This window comes from Rana temporaria, chromosome 11 (assembly GCF_905171775.1).
Source record: "Rana temporaria chromosome 11, aRanTem1.1, whole genome shotgun sequence".
Classification (NCBI taxonomy): Eukaryota; Metazoa; Chordata; class Amphibia; order Anura; family Ranidae; genus Rana; species Rana temporaria.
The window spans coordinates 57,513,973-57,535,259 of NC_053499.1; the positions used below are offsets into that span (position 1 = coordinate 57,513,973).

Genomic DNA, 21,287 nt, shown 5'->3' on the forward strand with positions numbered 1-21,287 from the left:
GAAGTGGCAGCAAGGGATGAAGCTCGTCCCAGCTCCTGTAATCACTGGAAGGAAAAGAAGAAAGATCCCTGGTACTGCACATCCACAGAGTACTATGGTGGTATGAGAGAGAACCTCAGCCTGGGCTTACCAGTGCCCTCACAGTTCATTGACAACTACAATTGGTCTGCTACAGTGGGAGATACTACTTGTAGTTCATTAATTTACAGAACTCTGTGAATGAATGACACGGTGGTGTAGGCAGAGCCCTGCACGACTGCACTGTTTTCAAATTGTGACAGTGGGTGCAGAGAGATGATTCCCTGCCTGCTGTCCCAGGGGAATCAGGCTTATGGGAAGAAAGGACATTATGGCAGTCCTAATCCTCGTACAAACGCTTTGATTTTTGGACAACCGAACATCTGTTTTTTGCGGCATGATAGTCTCATGTCGAAAGTGAAGAGGTTACTCATAATATGAAAATTTTCAGAAGTGACGTTGATAAAGATATAATCTGTTGAATAGTTTTGTATGTATTTTTTCATTTCTGAGCATGCATAGTCTTGCTCTTACGATTGTTTTCCGTACGAAAACCGTACTAATGAAACGAAATTCGGATTTTCGTATCGTGTGTATGGGCCTTAAGACTCTAGACATTTAGCTCTGCCGTTGTCTTGCGAGTTAGAATGTTAATGTATAAAGAATTTAGGTGTGCAATTTAGGTATTTCATAAAGAAAAAAAAGGATATAGGAGTTCTTTTAAAACAGGACCTCGTGGCGCAACGGTAGCGCGTCTGACTCCAGATCAGAAGGTTGCGTGTTCAAATCACGTCGGGGTCAGCACCTATATTTTGCTAAGTGCCTTACACTAAGACTTGCTGTTTGCAAGTACAGTAAAACCTTGGTTTGAGAGCGTTTTGCAAGACAAGCAAAACGCTTTAATAAATTTTGCCTTGATATACAAGCGATGTCTTGATATAAGAGTAGCGTCATGTCACAACCGAGTAAAAAAAAAAAAAGCGAGGAGACTCTAAGAGTAGCAATATGGTTACATTTAATGAAGGTACAACATTTAGCAATTTATTGCTACACTTAGAGATGCCTCTCTTCGCTTTTATACCCTGTAAAAAAAAATACAAGTGCTTTGGATTACAAGCATGTTTCTGGAACGAATTATGCTCGCAAACCAAGTTTTTACTGTAGAACAAAAAATATAACCTGAAGATTGCATCAGAAATCTTGTTTATTTGCTCAATATAGTTTCTGTTTTGACCGTTTAAACAGAAAAACTGTAAGAATCCAGTTTGGGATACCTAAGCAAAACATCTACATAAAATGTTCAGTGTTTTTTTGGAAATCAAATGTTTAATTGCACTCATAATCAGAATATGAACAATCCAAGTAAGCAGGTAATATAAATAATTGACAAAATATCCAAGACAAAAAGTAATACCTAAACAGCTAATAACAAACGAGGACTGCTGCACTTTTAGAAAATAATAGTACATTTAAAAACATGTTTAATTTTTTCTAAACTTAAATAAATTCAGAAAGTTGTCCAAATAAAGTGGTTGTAAAGGCATTCGTTTTCTACTTTTTTTTTTTTACCTTACTGTATTCTATGCAGTAAGGTAAAAAAAAACATTCTGCATCCAACCCCTCCTAAATACATACCTGAGCCCTATCTCGATTCAGGGATGTGCACAAGGCTCTTGTGCTGCTTATTGGTTCAGATACAGCAGCAGATACAGGGTTTCTGGTCCAAAGTTAGACAAATCTCCCAAAAAATTTAAGATTACCAACTCCCCGTAGACCCGGCCTGGTCCCTTCATCACCATCATACTATACCACAGAAGATTTATAAACACTCTTGCCTCACCTGTTTAACGCAGCTAAGAGTTGTATCCCAGACCTCTAGAAGCAGACTTGGGCCCCTCACTGTGGCCATGTGGCTGGCCAAGGTTGAGGAAGTCAACAGAATGGAGGACCTAATTTTTATCTGGAAACTTGCGATACATTTCTGAAGCAGTTTTACTGTCATGAATTTACATACAAATCCATCCTGGAGCATTTGGCAATCAGGTTCCTCTCGAAGGGCGGGGTGGGAAACTAGTGGGAAGAGGTGTACCCATTCCCTTGCCCTTCCTTAACCCTCTGTTCTCTTATTCCTCTCACCCCCCCCCTTTTTTTTCCTTCATGGTTATTTTGAGAATGGTTGACGATTATGTCCAGCTGTTTTTCAAACTTTTTAAAGGTGGTTTTGAATTTATACTGCAAATAAGGAACAATACACCCTTACTGCAATATGCCCACTGGTGCTTTATACATATGTACAGTATGTCAGAATTATACCTATGATTTTCTCTTGGCTAGTACTTATAGTCAACAATTAGGCTATATGTACTTTCATCGGTTTATATACACCTGTTACATAATATGTATCTTGGTATCAATAAAGAATCGACAAAAAAAGAACCAATAACATAACCAAAGTGAAGCTTTGTTACAGATTTTAGGACTTGTTCACACCAGCAGCTGGTGTGCAGTGAGACTGCAACAGTACTGATCCACTATAAAAAGTGCATGACACCATCTACATTTACTACTACAGTATATTTATACTTTTTTTGTGAGAACTGTACTTAAATGTCACAAAGTTCTAATGGTTGCAGCGCAGTGTGATACGATGAATTTTACTCTGCTGAAAAAAAGTGCTGCATGACATTCTTTTTTCAGCAAACACCATCGCAATGTTGTGGAATGATCTGGCCTCATAGAAAACAAGGCTATCTTACCTTGCATTGGGACTGTGGTGGGCAAGGCTGGCAAGTGCAGTCCAAATGCACATGTTGTGAACAGGCCCTTAACCCTTTTGCGAGGGGGCACAGAACCGTTTCTAGCTGGTCAGGTCAGTATGCTTTAGGTTGGCTCCATTCCCCCTTTAAAGACTATAAACTTGTAGCAAAATTGTCCCCTAGATTCTCTGGATTAAAAAAAAAAAAAAAATGTCTGCTTCTGCTAGGTTCCAAAATGTTGCAATGTTCCCATTGTGATGTGATCATTCTTCAATAAAACCCTTGGAAGTTATTTGAAGATCTTTGGTATGCTGGCATATATGCAGTGTTGGCCCGCCATACGGGGGGGGCAAGGGCGCCGCCCCCCTAATCCATGCGCCCGGTCCCTAATATACATGCAGGGCACAGGACGCATGGATTTCAATATTTTTTTTTTTAGAAGCTCATGATTAGAGTTGGAAGCTCTAATTTAGGGTGACCAGACGTCCCCTGATTGAGGACTCGGCCCCCGGATCCTGTCTGTCATCTCAGCAGGGGGGGGCGCAAAGGTAGAGCGGACGGGGACTCCCAGATCTTGTCCACCAGAAAAGCTACTCCCCCGCAGTGCAGCTATTTACAAAACAAACGTCTCCGGGCCCCCTGTGCTCAGTGGGGGTCAGGAGACAGTAAGCAGACTATTTCTTCATTTTCGGGTTTAGGCGGAAAAATTTGCCACAGCGCAATTCACAGTTGAAGCCCGACCTCTTCAATATGAATACACCTCGGCAGCCTAAACCCAAAAATTAAGAAATAGTCCACTTACTGTAACCCGGCTCCCACTGAACACAGGGGGCCCAGAGACGTTTGCATACCATCATTCCATAAACACGTGCACTTCATATATAATTTGAGGAAAATATGCTTATAAAATAGTTTACCATTTGCCAATAAAAAATAAATAAATATGTCCCCGGATTTCATTTGAAAAATCTGGTCAGCTTACTCTAATTGGCTTAAAAAAAGGATGGGCTAGGGATGCAGAGCACTTCACCCTGAGCCCATCCAGTTGTGTGAATCAGGAAGTGGATCCTGAGACCCGATTGGTCAGGGAGTCCTAGGACTCATTTTCTGTTCAGCCGGGAGGAGAAGCACCCAGGTCCCAAGCGGTACAAAGTCTTGCATGTCTACAGATTGGACCTGGCTCTTCCCTTGTCATCTGCCTCCTAAGGTAAGGAGGCCTCTGATCGTCCGCGGGGTGTGCTGTCGTTAGTTGGCCGCCCAAAATATTGAGCACCAGCTGCCACTGCATATATTTACACATATATTCTGTTGTGCATGCACAGACCACTCTAGCTGTGCCATTTTAAAATTAGATTGCAGTGAGTACTGCAACTTTACTCTACCCAGCTTCTCCCGGGGATGAATACGGAACAATGCGGCAAGCAGCATATCTTGTGACTGTGGGTAAATACTACTGACATGTTTCCTGTTACGCCTCTTAACAAGTGTATGCACCTACTTTCACACTGGGATGCCTAGCCATTAGCATTAAAGCGTAGATCGTTTTAGTGGCACTTTAGCACTGTTTTAGTGGCTCTTTTCAGCAGTTATCGTTTGCTTTTTACCAAAAAAAAAAAAAAGTTAAAAAGTCCAGTTTTGCGGTGCTTTCAAATCATTTAAAGACCTTTGGAAGTGCTGCCCATTCATTGCAATGGGCAGGGCGTTTTGGGAGCGCTAAATACAGCACTCCCAACCAGCCTAAAGATGCTGCTTGCAGGACTTTTTGTAAAAGCCCGCAAGCGCACCTTTTCAGAGTCTATTTCTAGCACTAAAGCGCATGAAAATCACCTCAGTGTGATTTTTTTGCTATGCATACTAGATCATTATGCTTTTGTCTTGCAGGGTGTATTTTTATTTTTTTTCTGACCCCAGAATGACTAACACACAGAATTCAGGGGCCAGGATTAAGTAGCACACAGACCTCAGGGTCAGAACTAAGTAATGCACAGAGTTCAAAGTTCAGGATTAACCACTTGAGATCCGCGCTATAGACAAAATACGTCCGCAGCGCGGCTCTCAAGTGCCAAGTGGCCGTTTAAACACGGCCTTTTATGTGCATTACCCGCGCGCGCCACTGGGTGGCGCGCGGCGGGTAAAAACTGTCCCGGCGCATCGCCGAAGACCCGATGCGTGTACCTGGCGGCCGCGATGTCCGCCGGGTACACGCGATCGTCGGTGACACGGCAGGTGACAGCAGGGACGTGGAGCTCTGTGTGTAAACACAGAGCTCCACGTCCTGTCAGCGAGAGAGGAGACCGATCTGTGTCTCTTGTACATAGGGACACAGATCGGTCACCTCCCCCAGTCACCCCCCTCCCCCCACACAGTTATAACACACCCAGGCTACACAGTTAACCCCTTCCTCACCCCCTAGTGTTAACCCCTTCACTGCCAGTCACATTTATACAGTAATTCGTGCATTTTTATAGCACTGATCGCTGTATAAATGTGAATGGCGCCAAATTTGTGTCAAAAGTGTCCGATACGTCCGCCGCAATATCCCAGTCCCAATAAAAATCGCAGATCGCCGCCATTACTAGTAAAAAAAAAAAATAATAAAAAAAATCATAATTCTGTTCCCCATTTTGTAGGCGCTATAACTTTTGCGCAAACCAGTCGCTTATTGCGATTTTTTTTTTTTTTTACAAAAATACGTCGAAAAATACGTATCGGCCTTAACTGAGAAAAAAATGAGTTTTTAAAAAAAAAAATTGGGATATTTATTATAGCAACAAGTAAAAAAAAATATATATTTTTTTTAAATTGTCGCTCTTTTTTTGTTTATAGCGCAAAAAATAAAAACCGCAGAGGTGATCAAATACCACCAAAAGAAAGCTCTATTTGTGGGGAAAAAAGGACGCCAATTTTGTTTGGGAGCCACGTCGCACGACCGCGCAATTGTCAGTTAAAGCGACGCAGTGCCGGACGCTGAGATTTCGACTGGGAACGAAGGGGGTTTATGTGCCCAGTAAGCAAGTGGTTAAGTCTTAATCCTGACTCCTAAACTGTGCATTATTTAAAGTGGTATTTAACCCAAAAGCAAACATTTATTATATTGCAGCTTATTATTCTAAGATGTGATGGCTGCATTTGTTTTAATTTCTTAGGCTTTCTTTCCTTTACTTTCCTGGTGATCTGGCCAATAAATCTGTTGTCTTTCAACAGAACAAGCTCTGCAGCATATGTATCAGTTACAGAGGGTGCTTACAGTGATCAGCTTTTATTTTAAAATCTTTATTCCAAAGGGGAAAAAAAATTGTTAGGACAAGTTTACAGATTCTAAACTTCAGTTTAGGAGCTTTTGGCGTTTTTTTTTTAGAAAGCTCCTAAACTCAACTCCATAAAAGCCTATTAGGTAGATTCAGAAAGAGTTAGGCTGGCTTATCTACAGATAAGCCAACCTAACTCTGAATCTGCACCGACCTATGTTTAAGTGTATTCTCTAACAGAGATACACTTAAACATATCTAAGATTGCAATGTTTTGGCTGACCGCTAGGTGGCGCTTCCATTGCGGCCGGCGTAGATTATGTATATAAGCTTGTACGCCGATTCACGAACGTACGCGCGGCCGCCGCAGTCGAATTACGTAGTTTCCGTAAGAGATAGGCCGCCTAAAGTTAGAGCTATGCTCTAGTGGAATAGTAATGTTAAGTATGGCCGCCGTGAAATTCGAAATGTTTACGTCGTTTGAGTAAGTCGTCCGCGAATCGGGATTTACGTCGTTTACGTCCACGTCGAAATCAATAGGCCCGTACGGCGTACTTAGCCGCAATGCGCAGTGTAAAAAAACGTCAAAAACGTGAGGTCAAGCCTCATTACCATGATACACGCCCCCCTCCAAGTCATTTGAATTAGGCGCCCTTACGCCCGCTCGTTTGAGGCTACGCCGCCATAGATTAGCAGGTAAGTAGATTGAAAATCACTACTAGCCTAGTTAATTTACGGCGGTGTAGCCTAAACAGGCTAGGCTAGGCCGCCCTAAAGTTAATCCAATCTCTCTGAATCTACCTATATGTGTCCTTGTACACATAGGCTTTTACAAGAGTTTAGCAGCTTCTGCGGTTAGGGGAAGTTCAACCAAACTTTCCTGAACGTGTAAGAATCGTGTTCACGATAGGAAAGTTTTGACCGCTGGCTGTGTGTACATGAGCCCTTACTGTAACTGCTAATAAAGTGTGAGCTGGAGTTTGGCTTCAGTTTCTGCTTGTACATCTAATGCCGCGTACACACGGTCGTTTTTTGGCTTGAAAAAAAAGTCATTTTTCAGCATGTCCAAAAAAACAAATTTTTCCAACATCATTAAAAACTACGTTGCCCACACACCATAGTTTTTGAAAAATTATGAACAAAGTGCGGTGACGTACAACACGTACGACGGCACTCTGAAGGGGAAGTTCTATTCGCCTTTGGGCTGCTTTTAGCCGATTCCGTGTTAGTAAAAGACGATTTGCGCTTTTTTGTCTGTTACAGCGTGATGAATGTGCTTACTCCATTATGAACGGTAGTTTTACCAGAACGAGCGCTCCCGTCTCATAACTCTTTTCTGGGCATGCGCGGGTTTAAAACGTTGTTTTAGCCCACACACGATAATTTTTTACAACCCGAAAAATTAAATTTTTCAGAAGCCCAAAAACGATGTGAAGCCCACACACGATGATTTTAAATGACGTTTTTAAAAATGTCTTTTTTTCATGCCGAAAAACGACCGTGTGTACGCGGCATAACACTTCCCCCTCCCAGCCTGACAATGCTGCTGTTCAAGGATGTTTTGTTTGTGATTTTACATCAATTTACAGTATGTTACAATGCCTTTCTGGCAACAACATGTATTAATATGAGAAATAAAAACAAATAGAATGAGCTGAACCATACTATATTACATCTTTGTTCTTGTGTTTAGGTGTCAACTTATAGTATTCATCGGGTAGCCATAAGTGAAGTGGTTCCATGGTGTAACGGTTAGCACTCTGGACTTTGAATCCAGCGATCCGAGTTCAAATCTCGGTGGAACCTGTTTTTCTTTTTTGTTTGCTTGTTTTTTTGATCTGCCCTAACTGGATGTATCATATTTATTTATTTTTGGGCAAAATACATGGACAAGAAAAAAAACATACATTATTCTATAGGACTTATGTGCTCCAATGTATTGTGGGGAATTGACCAAAAGTCCTGTATGGTGCAGTCTGTGTTTGTGTTAACCTGCATTTTGCCATTCAAGTCAATGCATTTAAAATTACATTTCATAGATGTATGTGATCACAAATCTATTTGCATTTGATTCAATTGGTTAAAGTGATAGTATTATACGTTACCATTAGATAATCAGTTTATGGTGAGTTGGGTCAAACAGAGCTTCTATACACTAAGGCATTTTAACAAATAGTATTGTTCTAATAGTTTACCCTGCGAACACTTTAAAATTCAACTCCAGCTTTGTAGAAAAAAAAAAAAAAAAAAAAGGAGGAAAAAGGGAAAAGTGAGAAGGAAAAAAGTGGGAGGGAAAAAGGAAGGGAGAGGGTAGGGGCGTAAATAGATTAAAGTTGTTCATGCACAAATTTATTTTGTTCTGCCTGTGGGCTTAACAAAGGAAATTAACAAATTCCTTCAAACAAGCTAAACAGAGCTAATAAACAAATAACCCCTGCTGGGCTATTGAATTCTGACTGTGGCTGGCTTTTGTATTCTGATAGCTGCCACTGGTGGCTGTTAGAATACCTGGTCAGCTGCTGCATCTAACTGAATGAAGCTGCTGTTTGGCTGAATATTTTCCATCAGGCTCCCCTGACAAAAGTCAATTGACCAATTGAATAAATGTGGTAAATCCAGCAGGACCATCTACTGAGCAAAGTTCATCAGGAACTAGACAAAATTCACTCATTGCATGGCAGTGTATAGCCATCTTAAAGTTGTTGTAAACGCCATTTGTGAAAGTTGAACTAAGCACATACATCTGTAGTGTTTACTTTTCTTTCTCCAAAGCTGTATGCTCCATTTCTCTGTTATCAGCATGAGTCACTTCTGACAAGTTCTCCAACACATGAGATAACAAAAGCTAAAATTTGTGTTGGGGAGGGAGCTTAGAGGAAGATAAGCAGGGAGCTTGTCTATTCAGACTACAGCTCTGCATGTTCCTTCATTCCTCTGCCTGTGTGAAGGGGGGGGGGGGGGTTGAACCTTTCCCTTCAAGCCATAGGCTTGAGTAATGATTTGTCAAATCCATTTGGAGATAGTGGACTTAGATGCTGCCTGTCCACATCTGGGACCTTCTGGCAGAATAAACAAAATGTCTGTTTTCCGAACCTGAGCAGTAGCCCTAAGATAGATCTTAACTGCTCTTAGTACGTCCAGAGTATGCAAAGACTTTTCTTTTGCAGAACTAGGCTCTGGGAAAAAAGAAGGGAGAACCAGATCTTGGTTCAAATGAAAGTTTGAAACAACCTTAGGAAGGAAGGCCGGATGAGGCCGTAGGACTACTCTGTCCTTGTGAAGAATTAGGTATGGCTCCTTACATGATAAGGCCGCCAACTCCGATACCCTCCTAGCAGAGGTTATGGCCACCAAAAAAAAACACCTTTCTAGTCAGGAGGACCAATGGAATGTGAGCCAGAGGCTCAAAGGGTTGCTTCTGCAAGGCAGAAAGGACCAGATTCAGATCCCACGGACACAAGGGGGTCTTGATTGGAGGATGAACACTAATCACCCCTTGTAAAAAGGTCTTAACAAGAGAATGTGTAGCCAGTGACCTTTGAAAAAATATTGATAAGGCCGAGATCTGGCCCTTTATGGTGCTTAAGACCAACTTCATGTCTGCCCCCATCTGCAGAAAATCTAGAATTCTGCCAATGAGATACCTCCGGGGATGCCATCCTTTGGCTTCGCACCAGGCCACATAAGACTTCCAAACTCTGTAATAAATAAGCCTGGACGCTGGCTTTCTGGCATTAATTAAAGTAGATACTACTGAATTAGAGAGATCCCTCCTCTTTAGGATATGGGATTCAACAGCCAGACCGGTAAATTTAGAGGCCGTAAGGAAGGGTGGAATATTGGCCCCTGAGAGAGCAAGTCTAGACGAAGAGGAAGGGTCCATGGATGTCCCACCAACATCCTTACAATTTCTGCGTACCAGGCCCTTCTGGGCCAAGCTGGAGCGACCAGAATCACTGGTTTCTCTTCCGACTTTATCCTGCGAAGGAGGCGGGGTAATAATTGCAGCAGGGGAAACACATAAATTAGGGAAAATTGATCCCATGGAAACTCCAGCGCATTCCGTCTAGCAAGCGAGTGGATTCCTTGTCTGGGACAGAAAGTTGCCCACCTTTGCATTGAACCTCGATGCAAAGAGATCCACATCTGGCATTCCCCACCTCTGACAAATGCCCTGGAAGATGTCGGGGTGAAGAGTCCACTCTACTGGGAGCAACTGTTGGCGACTTAGAAAGTCTGCCTGCCAATTGTCTATCCCCGAAATAAAAAACGCAGATATGCACGGGACATACTTTTCCACCCAGGTCAAGATTTGATCCACTTCTCTTTGGGCTGCACGACTCCTTGTGCCCCCCTGGTGATTTATGTATGCCACAGCTGTGGCATTGTCGGACTGAATCCTGACTGGGAGACCCCCGCAACCTGTCCGTCCAAGCGGATAGGGCTAGACGAGCTGCCTGAATCTCTAGCAGGTTGATTGGTAGAGATTTCTCCGCGATCGACCACTTTCCCTGGAGAGCCTCTCCAGAACTGCACCCCAGCCCAGAAGACTGGCATCTGTGGTCACAACCCGCCAAGATATGGGAACAAAAGTCTTCCCTCTTAGTAGATTCTGGGGAACTAGCCACCAGCAAAGGCTCTGCCGGACTGTTCGGGAGAGGGACATAGGGAGGTCTAAGGCTTGGGTTTTCTTGTTCCAAGCGGAAAAAATGGCGTGTTGAAGTCCCCTTGAGTGGAACTGAGCAAATGGGACAGCCTCGAAAGAGGCTACCATTTTCCCCAACAGGTCAAGATTTGATCCACTTCTCTTTGGGCTGCACGACTCCTTGTGCCCCCCTGGTGATTTATGTATGCCACAGCTGTGGCATTGTCGGACTGAATCCTGACTGGGAGACCCCCGCAACCTGTCCGTCCAAGCGGATAGGGCAAAGGCGAATGGAGGGCTGACGCTTTGATTTGACCAACTGAACTAGCTCCCTTAAAGAATCGATCTTTATCTGGGGCAGAAAGATCTTTCTTTGATCTATGTCTATGAGTAGACCTAAATACTCAAGTCTTTTCACAGGCACCAAGGCTGACTTGTCCAGGTTGAGAACCCAACCCATGGATTCCAGGTATCTCACTGTAACGGGAGGGCCTGTGGGACCCAGAGGCTCTTGCAGGGTGTGGGGTACTCCTGTTTTAGCTTCACTGATGACTCGTGTCTAAAGTCATCCTATATCCACTAGGGGCATAGGATGACTGAGAAATTATATCTTGAACAACATGAGATGGGGCAGTAATGTAATCCACAATATATTCAAGAATGTCTGCAAGAACTAATTACAGGTTGTTGATTCTGAACCCAACAGGTCAATAGAAGAGTGACTCATTCATGTGGGAACACAGACTGTTAAGGGGGCAATTAAGTCTGCTACTGTCATGTAACTTAACCTTAGTCTAGCTTCTAAAGACATTCCATTGTGTGATGCTAATTAACACTGTATTGTGTGAATTTCTATTGATGATAAATGTGTATTGTATAGCAGGTGAGAAGAGCCGGAGTCATGATGTCTGACTTGTCAGCTGTAGCTAATTAGCTCATGTGGATTGTGTCAGACCTGGCGCCAGAAAGTCTACCCAAGATGTGTATTGGAGGCTCGTTGGTACCCATTGTATAATGTTATGGGTGGAGTGTGTCATTGTCCCTTTGATTACTGCAGCATGCTTTTTGGTGTATATAAGAAGCCTGAGTTTCCCATTAAATTCTATTCATTTTGAACCAGAGAACAGAGCTGTATGTGTCTCGTTTCTGGGGAATCCTATGGGTCATGTTCGTCTGCTGGATTGTGGAGTGTCGATAAGCTGTCGTGGGTTGGTGGAATGGAATATCATAAAGGGCGTTAACCCCTGACCGTTACACTCACGGTTCTGTGTACCACTGAGTTTAGATCGGCAACTGAACGATCTACCAACAACAGATCGTCTAGATAGGAATGTATAAGTATGCGTCCTTTATATCGATGGACGCCAAAAGTTCCCCTCCTTGTAAGGAGGCAACCACCGACCGGATCGATTCCATCTAGAAAGATCGGACCTTTAGGAACTGGTTTAAGGCCTTGAGATCCAGAATGGGTCTTACATCTCCGTTTGGTTTGGGGACGGTGAAAAGATTTGAATAAAACCCCAAACCTTGTTCTTCCAGCGGCAGTTCCCTGATCACCCCTTGAGATAATAGATGATCCAAGGCCAATGTTAGAGATTTTCTTTTCCCCGGGTCTTTCGGGACGCTTGAGGCCAAGAAGCGGGGTGGAGGAAATTCGCGCAACTCCAGCCTATAGCCCTCGGAGACCGTAGAGAGGACCCAATTGTCTTGGATCCTCCCTTGCCAAGCTTCCGCAAACAGCGGAAGAAAAGATCTATCCGGATGTTCCCAATCCTTATAGATAAGACCTTCCAGTAGAGGATAAACTGGGAAGGAATAGTTAGCTTGAGGAGCTTTTAAAGAGCCTAAGGAAGAGACTGAACTTGATGCTGGCTCTAAAAGAGGCAACTTGAAGGCCGAACGGACCATCTCAGTGAGGGACTGCACCAACAGCCTTTCGGACTGAGACGCCGAAAATGGTTCCCCCAGGGTAGAATCCTGCCTGATCTCCTGAGGGTAAATCAACCTCTTCTGAGGATGAGAGGGGGACCTTGTGCGTTTTCTCTGGAGAGAGAGGACGCAATCAAGGTCGCCAATTTTTGCTCCAGTCCACCCATAGGTGAGGCCAGAGCCTCCTGTGTTACAAAAACTGGAGCAGGCGGGAGAAGGGCAGATGAGGCACCTAGCAGCCCTGATGGTTCACCCTGGGCCTCCTCTAATTTATCAGGAGAGGAAATAGCCACAGGAGCATGCCCGAGATCCCCATCACTGAGGGGGATGTCTGCAGAACATCAGGGAACGGGGTCCATGGACAGGAACACCACACCCCTGGACCCATATCGCAGCCTGTCAGTAAGCTTTTGATATTGGGAAATTGACCAAAGCACTGAATACCCAGGATCCAGCCCTCAAAAGAGGAGCATTGCAGGCCAAACCCCGTTCTTCTCATAAAACGCATAAGCAAGCACACATTTTATCACATGAAAAAATGAGCAACAAATATAGCAAAAAGCATTGTAAAAAAGTGCAACACGCTAAAATGTCCCATAAGCTATTTTACCATGTGTACACATTAAAATCAATGGGCTGTCCTAGGCGTGTCATGGGAAAAACAAGCCTAAAAAAAAAGTCCCTCTATGCTAGGTGGGCAAGGGGCCTGAAACTGAAATGGGTGTGCTTACAAAAGAGCAATAAAGTTACATTTACATCTGTGTGTTTCTAAAGGCATGGCAAACTGCACAGAAAATGCATGCTTTGCTGTGCGTTTCAGTAACGTGCTGCAAATTTACCAAAAAGCATAATAAAAAAAAAAAAACACACCACGTTCTGCTTTAAAAAAAAAGTTCTGGAACTTATTGGGGTGATTGCTGTGTGTAGGACAGCCTATTCAAGTAAATGGGCTGCCCTATATTTGATGAGCGAAAAACGCTCAAATGTCCCCCAAAAAAATGCATGTGTGAATGCGATTTCCCACTATGAGATGTGAATAGGGCCCGACAGCTGAGTGTCTCCATCCACTTCCTCCTAGGTACTTGTATAAAGCTGGCCATACACTATGCAATCTGATTGTACAATTTTCTTTAGATTTACCAGAACTATTGAATAGGATGACCTACCTGAACAATCTATTCAATTTGTATCAAATCAGACTGACCCTTGCACTGCACAGCTGATGGTACAAAGGAGATTGTACAATCCTTGTACAATCCTTGAAAACTCATCTTGTCAGGGAAGTCTGTCACGCCTCCAACTAATCTTTTACCACTTTAATCAGCTCATTCCCTACAGTTACAACCTTTTGTACCACCTGCCCCACCCTAATAGATTGCAAGCTCCTCTAAACAGGGCCCTCTTAATCCTATTGTATTTTGTAAAGCGCTGTATAAATCCTGTATAATAATAATAATAATGGAGGAGTGGAAGGTGGTAGCAATGAGGGAGGTGTGGTCCAAAAGTGGTGAGCACGCCCTAACACGCCAGCTTCTGTAAAGCAGCAAGCCAGTGCATTGTGGATTCAAAGCTTCCTGGATGTCACATGATCTACAGAAATTAATGGAAGCATAAAACATTTTTCATACACTCAAACATATGAAATTTCAAAGCTTCTGTGAATGAGGTAAATGAGAGATAACCAAATTGGGATGGCTGGGCCAGAAATTACAACAGAAACGCTTCCATTTATTATGAAACATACAAGTTGAAAAGCATGTAGATATAAGCAATGTACTATTGATCTGCTGAACTGTAGGCACCAATAACATGCAACCCATGTTTGAACATAGCAAAAGTCTGCAAATGTACAGAATAATAAGCTAGTGATATGGAGTGGCCTGTAGCTATCTTGAAAGGATTTAGGCAGCTTGCATAACACTGACCAATTCGGTTGGAGGGTTGAGTCTGCTTCAAAGATTCAGACAAAAAAAGAAGTAAGGGAACCTCCATAGTAGGATACATATGATGAGATATCAAAAGAGTTGAAAAAGTTGTAAAGTGAGGAGCTTCAGAAATTAGAAAAAAGGGGGAGGAAAGAGGACATCAAAGACACCAAGATTAGACCTTAAGGCTTGGTGCCTACAGAGATGAATAACTTGCTATGGGGATTGAAGAATGGGCGTATTGTATCCAATACTGCAAGGAACAAAAGTACTTAAAAGGAGAAGTTAATTTTTTGGCCCTACTTCTCCTATGGATCACAGGAGTGCTGTTCGTTCTGTACTCCTGTGATCTGTTTTCAGCTGACAGTGGGCCAAAGTCCGCTTCGGCTGACATCACTCATCTGGTCAGGCAAGATCTCAACTTTATGTCAGGATCCTCCCAGATGTCTGGACCGGCAGCTGGCTCTGCCTCTCCGCGAAACCCATACTTCTCATTTAACATTTTTCTACCCGTGCTATAGCCAAAAGACAGCTACCGTGTGGGTTTACTTTACTTGAAGGGCGTCCATGTATGTCCTCCTGTGATCACGGTGCCTGTGCCCCCGTGGCATGCTCTGTGTGCACTGCATCCTTAGGATGCAGCTGATCACAGATCGGGGTAAATTACCAATCACAGCGGCCCTTTACCATGTGATCAGCTGTGTCCAAAGACAGCTGATCACGATGTAAACACAAGCCGGTTATTGGCATTTCTTTCCTCATGCTAAGAGGAGAGACAATAATCGGCTTGTGTTAAAGGGACAGTGTCATGATCAGCAGTGCAGTCCCAACAGTGTCCATCCAGTGCTACCCACCTCATCTGTGTCTCCTCATCAGCGCACATCAGTGAAAAATAAAAATTACCTGTTTGCAAACTTTTATAACAAACTATGAAAAACTATTTTTTTCCCCCCAAAATGTTCTGTCTTGTTTCATTTGTTTAGCAAAAAAACCTAGTGGTGATTAACCACCACCAAAAGAAAGCTCCATTTGTGTGAAAAAAAAAAATGATACAAAAAATGTCATATGGGAACAGTGTAGCATGACATCGCAATTGTCATTCAAAGCTGAAAATTGGCCTGGGCAGGAAGGAGGTAAAAGTGCCCAGTAGGTAAGTGGTTAATAGGAGTCAGCTGCCGAACATCTATAATCCTATACAGGAAAATAGTAAATTATTACATATATTAAAAGGAGGCGCAGCGCTCTGTACTATCAAACAATAGGGGTACTTTCACACTAATGCGTCGCAGGCGTTGGCGGTAAAGTGCCGCTAGCAGGGTGCTTTTAACCCCCGCTATCACCCGAAAAAGGGTTAAAACAGCCCGCAAGCGACGTTTTGCGGGCGGTTCACCTGCATAGGTATGAATCCAGCCTAACAAGCACGGGACTTTTATTTTCTTTGTGGAGCACAGATTTTTTAATCGGATGATGAAAATGTGCATTAGAGACTGGACACAATGAAAAGATGCTCTACTGGGAGCACTTTATTAGATTGACAATTGCAGTCGTTTATGTGAATAATTATGGTTGATACATGATTTGAGCATGTTTTAATTTTATTGACACAGGAAGTTGTAGTGATTTTAAAAGTGATTATTAACCTGTTTTATTTTTTGATATATTGTATAGAGTGCTGCACCTCCTTTAGGATATTAATAATAAGGAATTTATGTGTGTCTAAAAGAACACTAACATTTTGGTTCATTAATGTTAGGTTGCAGCTAATTTTTCAATGAATTACTACTAAGTTTAAATTGCTTTTAGTAGGCTAACTAAGTTACACACTCTTGACTTTTGCTGCAGTACTCACTTTGAAACCAGAGCTCTACCTGGCAGTACTTATTTTCTGCTATATGAGAACATTAGTCTGATATTCTTCATTATTTAACTCACTTCCTCCAAGCCCAGGCTGTCTGAGACCTATACCCCCCCCCCCCCCCATAAATGGCCAGTGAAAGTGGAAAAGGAACAGTGATTGCTCAAATTCTCTATGACTCTGCTGTATCCTCCTATCAGCATGCTGCTTGTTGAACTAATTGACTGTTTGTTCAGTTTTTTTCCTTTCACACTCCATCACTGCTATATAGGGATTACAAGAGAGGCTAATACCAGGCTAAACTCCGATATTTACACTGTTTACATATTAAAATATGTTTAATGATCTAATAATAATAATCACAGAGCTACATTATGTGTGTCTAAACCTGGCGTTTAGCATTGAGTCCATCTTAATTCCACAGTTTGCTTATTTGTTAAGCAGTTACAAGCTGGTTTAAAAAAAAAATGACATTGTGTAACTACTCACCTGATACAGTCTAGGAAGATCTCATGTATGACAAACAAGGGTGTGGACATTATGAAAACTGGCTCCATAGCTCAGGGGTTAGAGCACTGGTCTTGTAAACCAGGGGTCGCGAGTTCAAATCTCGCTGGGGCCTAGCTTACTTTTTTTTACCTCTCAATGTAACCCCCTCTGTTTGCTTGGGAGTCTTCAAAATGTCAAGTTTACTAAGAATAATGGCTATGGGCTAAAAATAGTTGAAATTTAATGTGGGAATTATTTAAAATTTTGACCATAGATACACTAAAGTTTCCAACTGAAGTTTCTTAGTTTTACTTTTAATTTTGGTCTGTAGCTGATCTCCCATACCCCCCCACCTCCCAGCATTGAACTGGTACCCTGCTCCAAGCGTATATCTGTAATGTAACCACAGAGCTTGTCTTCATAATGGGAGTAGAGAGCAGAGTGCTGAGATCCAACTTGAATGACTTCAGTGATTCCACTGTGAACTTTGAGTATTGATTGCTCCACAGTGGCTGTCACTACAGAGGTTTTGTTTGTAAAGTCAAATTACTGCTTGTTAAGAATATGTAACGTAAGTTTTTGAATATCCATAGTCTGGTTGCAGTTCTACTTTAAAAAACATTTTCACTATCATCATCAAAATCCATCAGCCCCCATTAACTCACAGAGCTGGTATCTGCCCCTCACAACACAGGTCCTTAATTCCCCTTGATGGTTGTGGTCTCCAGAGATGTCTGCAGCCTGACTTATCAAAATCTACTGCTGGGCTGCTCATGCCTGTGTGCTCATGTTCTATAAACTTGAGTATTCATACCCCTTGACATTTTCCACATTTTGTCATGTTACAACCAAAAACGTTAATGGGGATTTTATGTGATAGACCAACACACAGTGGCACATAATTGTGAAGTGGAAGGAAAATGATAAATGGTTTTCAAATAAAAAATGTGAAAAGTGTGGTGTGCATTTTTATTCAGCCCCCTTTACCCTGATACCCCCAACTAAAATCTAGTTGAACCAATTGCCTTCAAAAGTCACCTGGTTAGTGAATAGCGTCCACCTGCACGTAATTTAATCTCTGTATAAATACAGCTGTTCTGTGAAGCACTCAGAGATTTGTTAGAGAACCTTAGTGAACAAACAGCATCATGAAGGCAAGGAATCCACCAGAGAGGTCAGGGATAAAGTTGTGGAGAAGTTTAAAGCAGGGTTAGGTTAAAAAAAAATATCCCAAGCTTTGAACATCTCACAGAGGACTGTTCAAGCCATCATCCAAAAATAGAAAGAGCATAGCACACCTGCAAACCTACCAAGCCATCCACCTAAACTCACAGGAGAGCATTAATCAGAGAAGAAGCCTACAGACACATGTAACTCTGGAGGAGGTGCAGAGATCATCCGCAGGACAACTATTAGCAGTGCACTCCACAAATCTGGCCTTTATGGAAGAGTGGCAAGAAAAAAGCCATTGTTGAAAGAAAGCCATAAGAAGTCCTGTTTACAGTTTGCGAGAAGCCATGTGGGGAACACCGCAAACATGTGGAAGAAGGTGCTTTGGTCAGATGAGACCAAAATTGAACTTTTTGGCCTAAAAGCAAAACGCTATGTGTTATGGAAAACAAACACTGCACATCACCCTGAACACACCATCACGGTGACAGGGAAGCTGGTCAGAGTTGTTTGGAAGATAGATGGAGCCAAATACAGGACAATCTTAGAAGAAAACTTGTTAGAGTCTGCAAAAGACTTGAGACTGGGGCAGAGGTTCACCTTCCAGTAGGACAACAACCCTAAACATACAGAGAGAGCTACAATGGAATCGTTTAGATCAAAGCATATTCATGTGTTAGAATGGCCCCAGCAAAATCTAGACCTAAATTCAATTGAGAATCTGTGGCAAGACTTTAGGATTGCTGTTCACAGACGTTCGCCATCCAATCTGACAGAGCTTGAGCTATTTTGCAAATAAAAATGGGCAAAAATGTCTGTCACTCCCTAGATGTGCAAAACTGGTAGAGACATCCCCAAAAAGACTTGAAGCTGTAATTGCAATGAAAGGTGGTTTTATTCTACAAAGTATTGACTCAGGGGGGGCTGAATACAAATGCACGCCACACTTTTCACATATTTATTTCTTTGTAAAACATTTTGAAAACCATTTATCATTCTCCTTCAACTTCACAATATATATATATTTTGGTCAGGACTAAAAAAAAAAAAAAAAATCTAAAAATATATTTTTTTTTATGAAAGGTAAACATGAATCATTGCATTCAAATACTTCTAATACTACTAATATTCATTTTCAGCCAACAGATGGAACATTGAGCTCATTTTCATGTTTTAGAGGCAATCCTTTTTTCCGTTGCTGATCAGTCTCTATAGTTTCAATAGCTCAGTTTGAAATTTACATATGACTGAATAAGTGAGAGCAGTGACTCACCTCCCCCTTTCCTCTCTTTAGAGTACTGTACTGTGATGTCTATAAAGCAGCCCATAAAGGATTCATTTTTCTTCTTTGTTTAACCAGCAGGATAGAAGAAGACAGCGCAAGACCATAGTGTACTGCAATGTGAAAAAACAACTTTATTAAAACAACAATGGTTCTACTCACAGGGCAATGAAATATGGGGAAGTGCAACAGCAGAGTGGAAAAGTCTGTTCAGGCTCCAGAGCATGGAGGGAACGATGGACAGCGTCCAGACCACTGTCAAGAAACCAGCGTGGTGCAATGAAGGAGATGCCACAGAAATCCCGCACTCCACCCTGATCGTACCCCAGATGACAATAACCCTGGAGCTGCGCAAACCAGGATAAATTTAGAAATAACCACTTCTACCTCAGCTAGACTTAACAGGGCTACCCACCTCAGTAAAAAACCTCACCACCAGGAATAAGCAACCCTGCTGACAGGCGGGAGCCACAGAGAGACCGAAGCCCCCAACTGTCACTAGCAAGCTCAAATCCTCCTTCCAAAACATACACACACATACATACACATAGATTTATTTTTTATTTTTATTTTTTAAAAGCATAAATCAAATTAATTAAAATGTTTTTACCAGTTTTACCAGTGCTTGGGGAACTGCAGAGATGCCAAAGCTGGCTCACAGCTACCCTCACAGTCCCACCTTAGTGCAAACAGATGAATTTGGAGTTTTACCCAGTGCTCAACATAAATATTACCCAAATTTAAATACAATAAAACATTTCAAAAATGAATTTGCCATAGTAAGAGAACATAAATAAAACAATAAAGAATGCTAAACAATATATTCAGTTCACAGATTTATTATCATATCTAAGTTTATTTTCCATTTTGAGATTAAAATAAATAGCAGGCGTGCAAATAAATGTATATTCTTTCCTAAACGAACTAGGCCAAAAAAAAAAAAAAATGTATATATATATATATATATTTTTTTTTAACGCATACCATGATCTTTTATATTTTACAAAAATTGGGTCTTACTTTGTGTTTTTGTGCATTAAAATTCATCAACGTGTATTTTTCCCCCAAAAATTGGCCTACTATCCTCCCTATTTCATTTTTCCTTCCGTAAGGACCCCAAATTTGCATTACTCCATTGCCCGACAGGGCATTTTCACCCCCTTCCTGCCCAGACCAATTTTTAGTCTTCAGCGCTGTCGCACTTTGAATGACAATTACGCGGTCGTGCGACGTGGCTCCCAAACAAAATTTACGTCCTTTTTTTCCCACAAATAGAGCTTTCGTTTGGTGGTATTTGATCACCTCTGTGGTTTTTATTTTTTGCGCTATAAACAAAAGAAGAGCGGCAATTTTGAAAAAATATTTTTTACTTTTTTATTTAATAAATATCACAATTTAAAAGAAAAAAAAAATCCTTCAGTTTAGGCCATATGTATTCTTCTGAAATAGTAAAAAAATCAGCGCAATATACAGGTAAAACAGAATCAGCAGCTATGCACTAGGATTCAATTTAAAAATTCCTTAAGAGTCAATGTAAAGTAGATAGTGCAGCGCTAGAGGAAAAGTCCAAATAAAGATCATCCAGGTGATTCTCTTATAAGTGACTGACAATATGAGGCATGCAGGTGATATAGCGTGGGTTAACAGGAGACCTCCACCAATAGTAACAATGGCCGCTCACCTCACTGATAATAAAAAATCGCTTTCCCATAAGGGTCAATCCCAGGCATGTAACAGCATAATCCAAGCAGGAAAGGAATACATCTCAGGTAATATCAGCATGGATGGCAGATCTCAAGTAATATCAACATGGATAGCAGCCATGGAATCCGATGTAAGAAAAACAAAACATAGTGTTTCTCCGCAATAACCAATATAACATTTAATAGTGAAAATACACTTACATAAAAAGCACTATATCCAGTGCTAGGAATCAAATGCAAACAAAAACGCACACAGCATGGTCCGAT

The 21,287-nt window shown here is 41.9% G+C and overlaps 3 non-coding genes across 3 annotated transcripts; all 3 read left to right on the forward strand.

The window, feature by feature from the left end:
- The first annotated feature begins 747 nt into the window (after positions 1-747).
- On the forward strand, positions 748-819 carry TRNAW-CCA. Its single transcript has one exon. It is a non-coding gene; the product is annotated as a tRNA-Trp (tRNA).
- A 6,937-nt stretch (positions 820-7,756) lies between these two features.
- On the forward strand, positions 7,757-7,828 carry TRNAQ-UUG. The gene has a single exon. It is a non-coding gene; the product is annotated as a tRNA-Gln (tRNA).
- Positions 7,829-16,925: 9,097 nt separating this feature from the next.
- On the forward strand, positions 16,926-16,998 carry TRNAT-UGU. Its single transcript has one exon. It is a non-coding gene; the product is annotated as a tRNA-Thr (tRNA).
- The last annotated feature ends 4,289 nt before the right edge of the window (positions 16,999-21,287 follow it).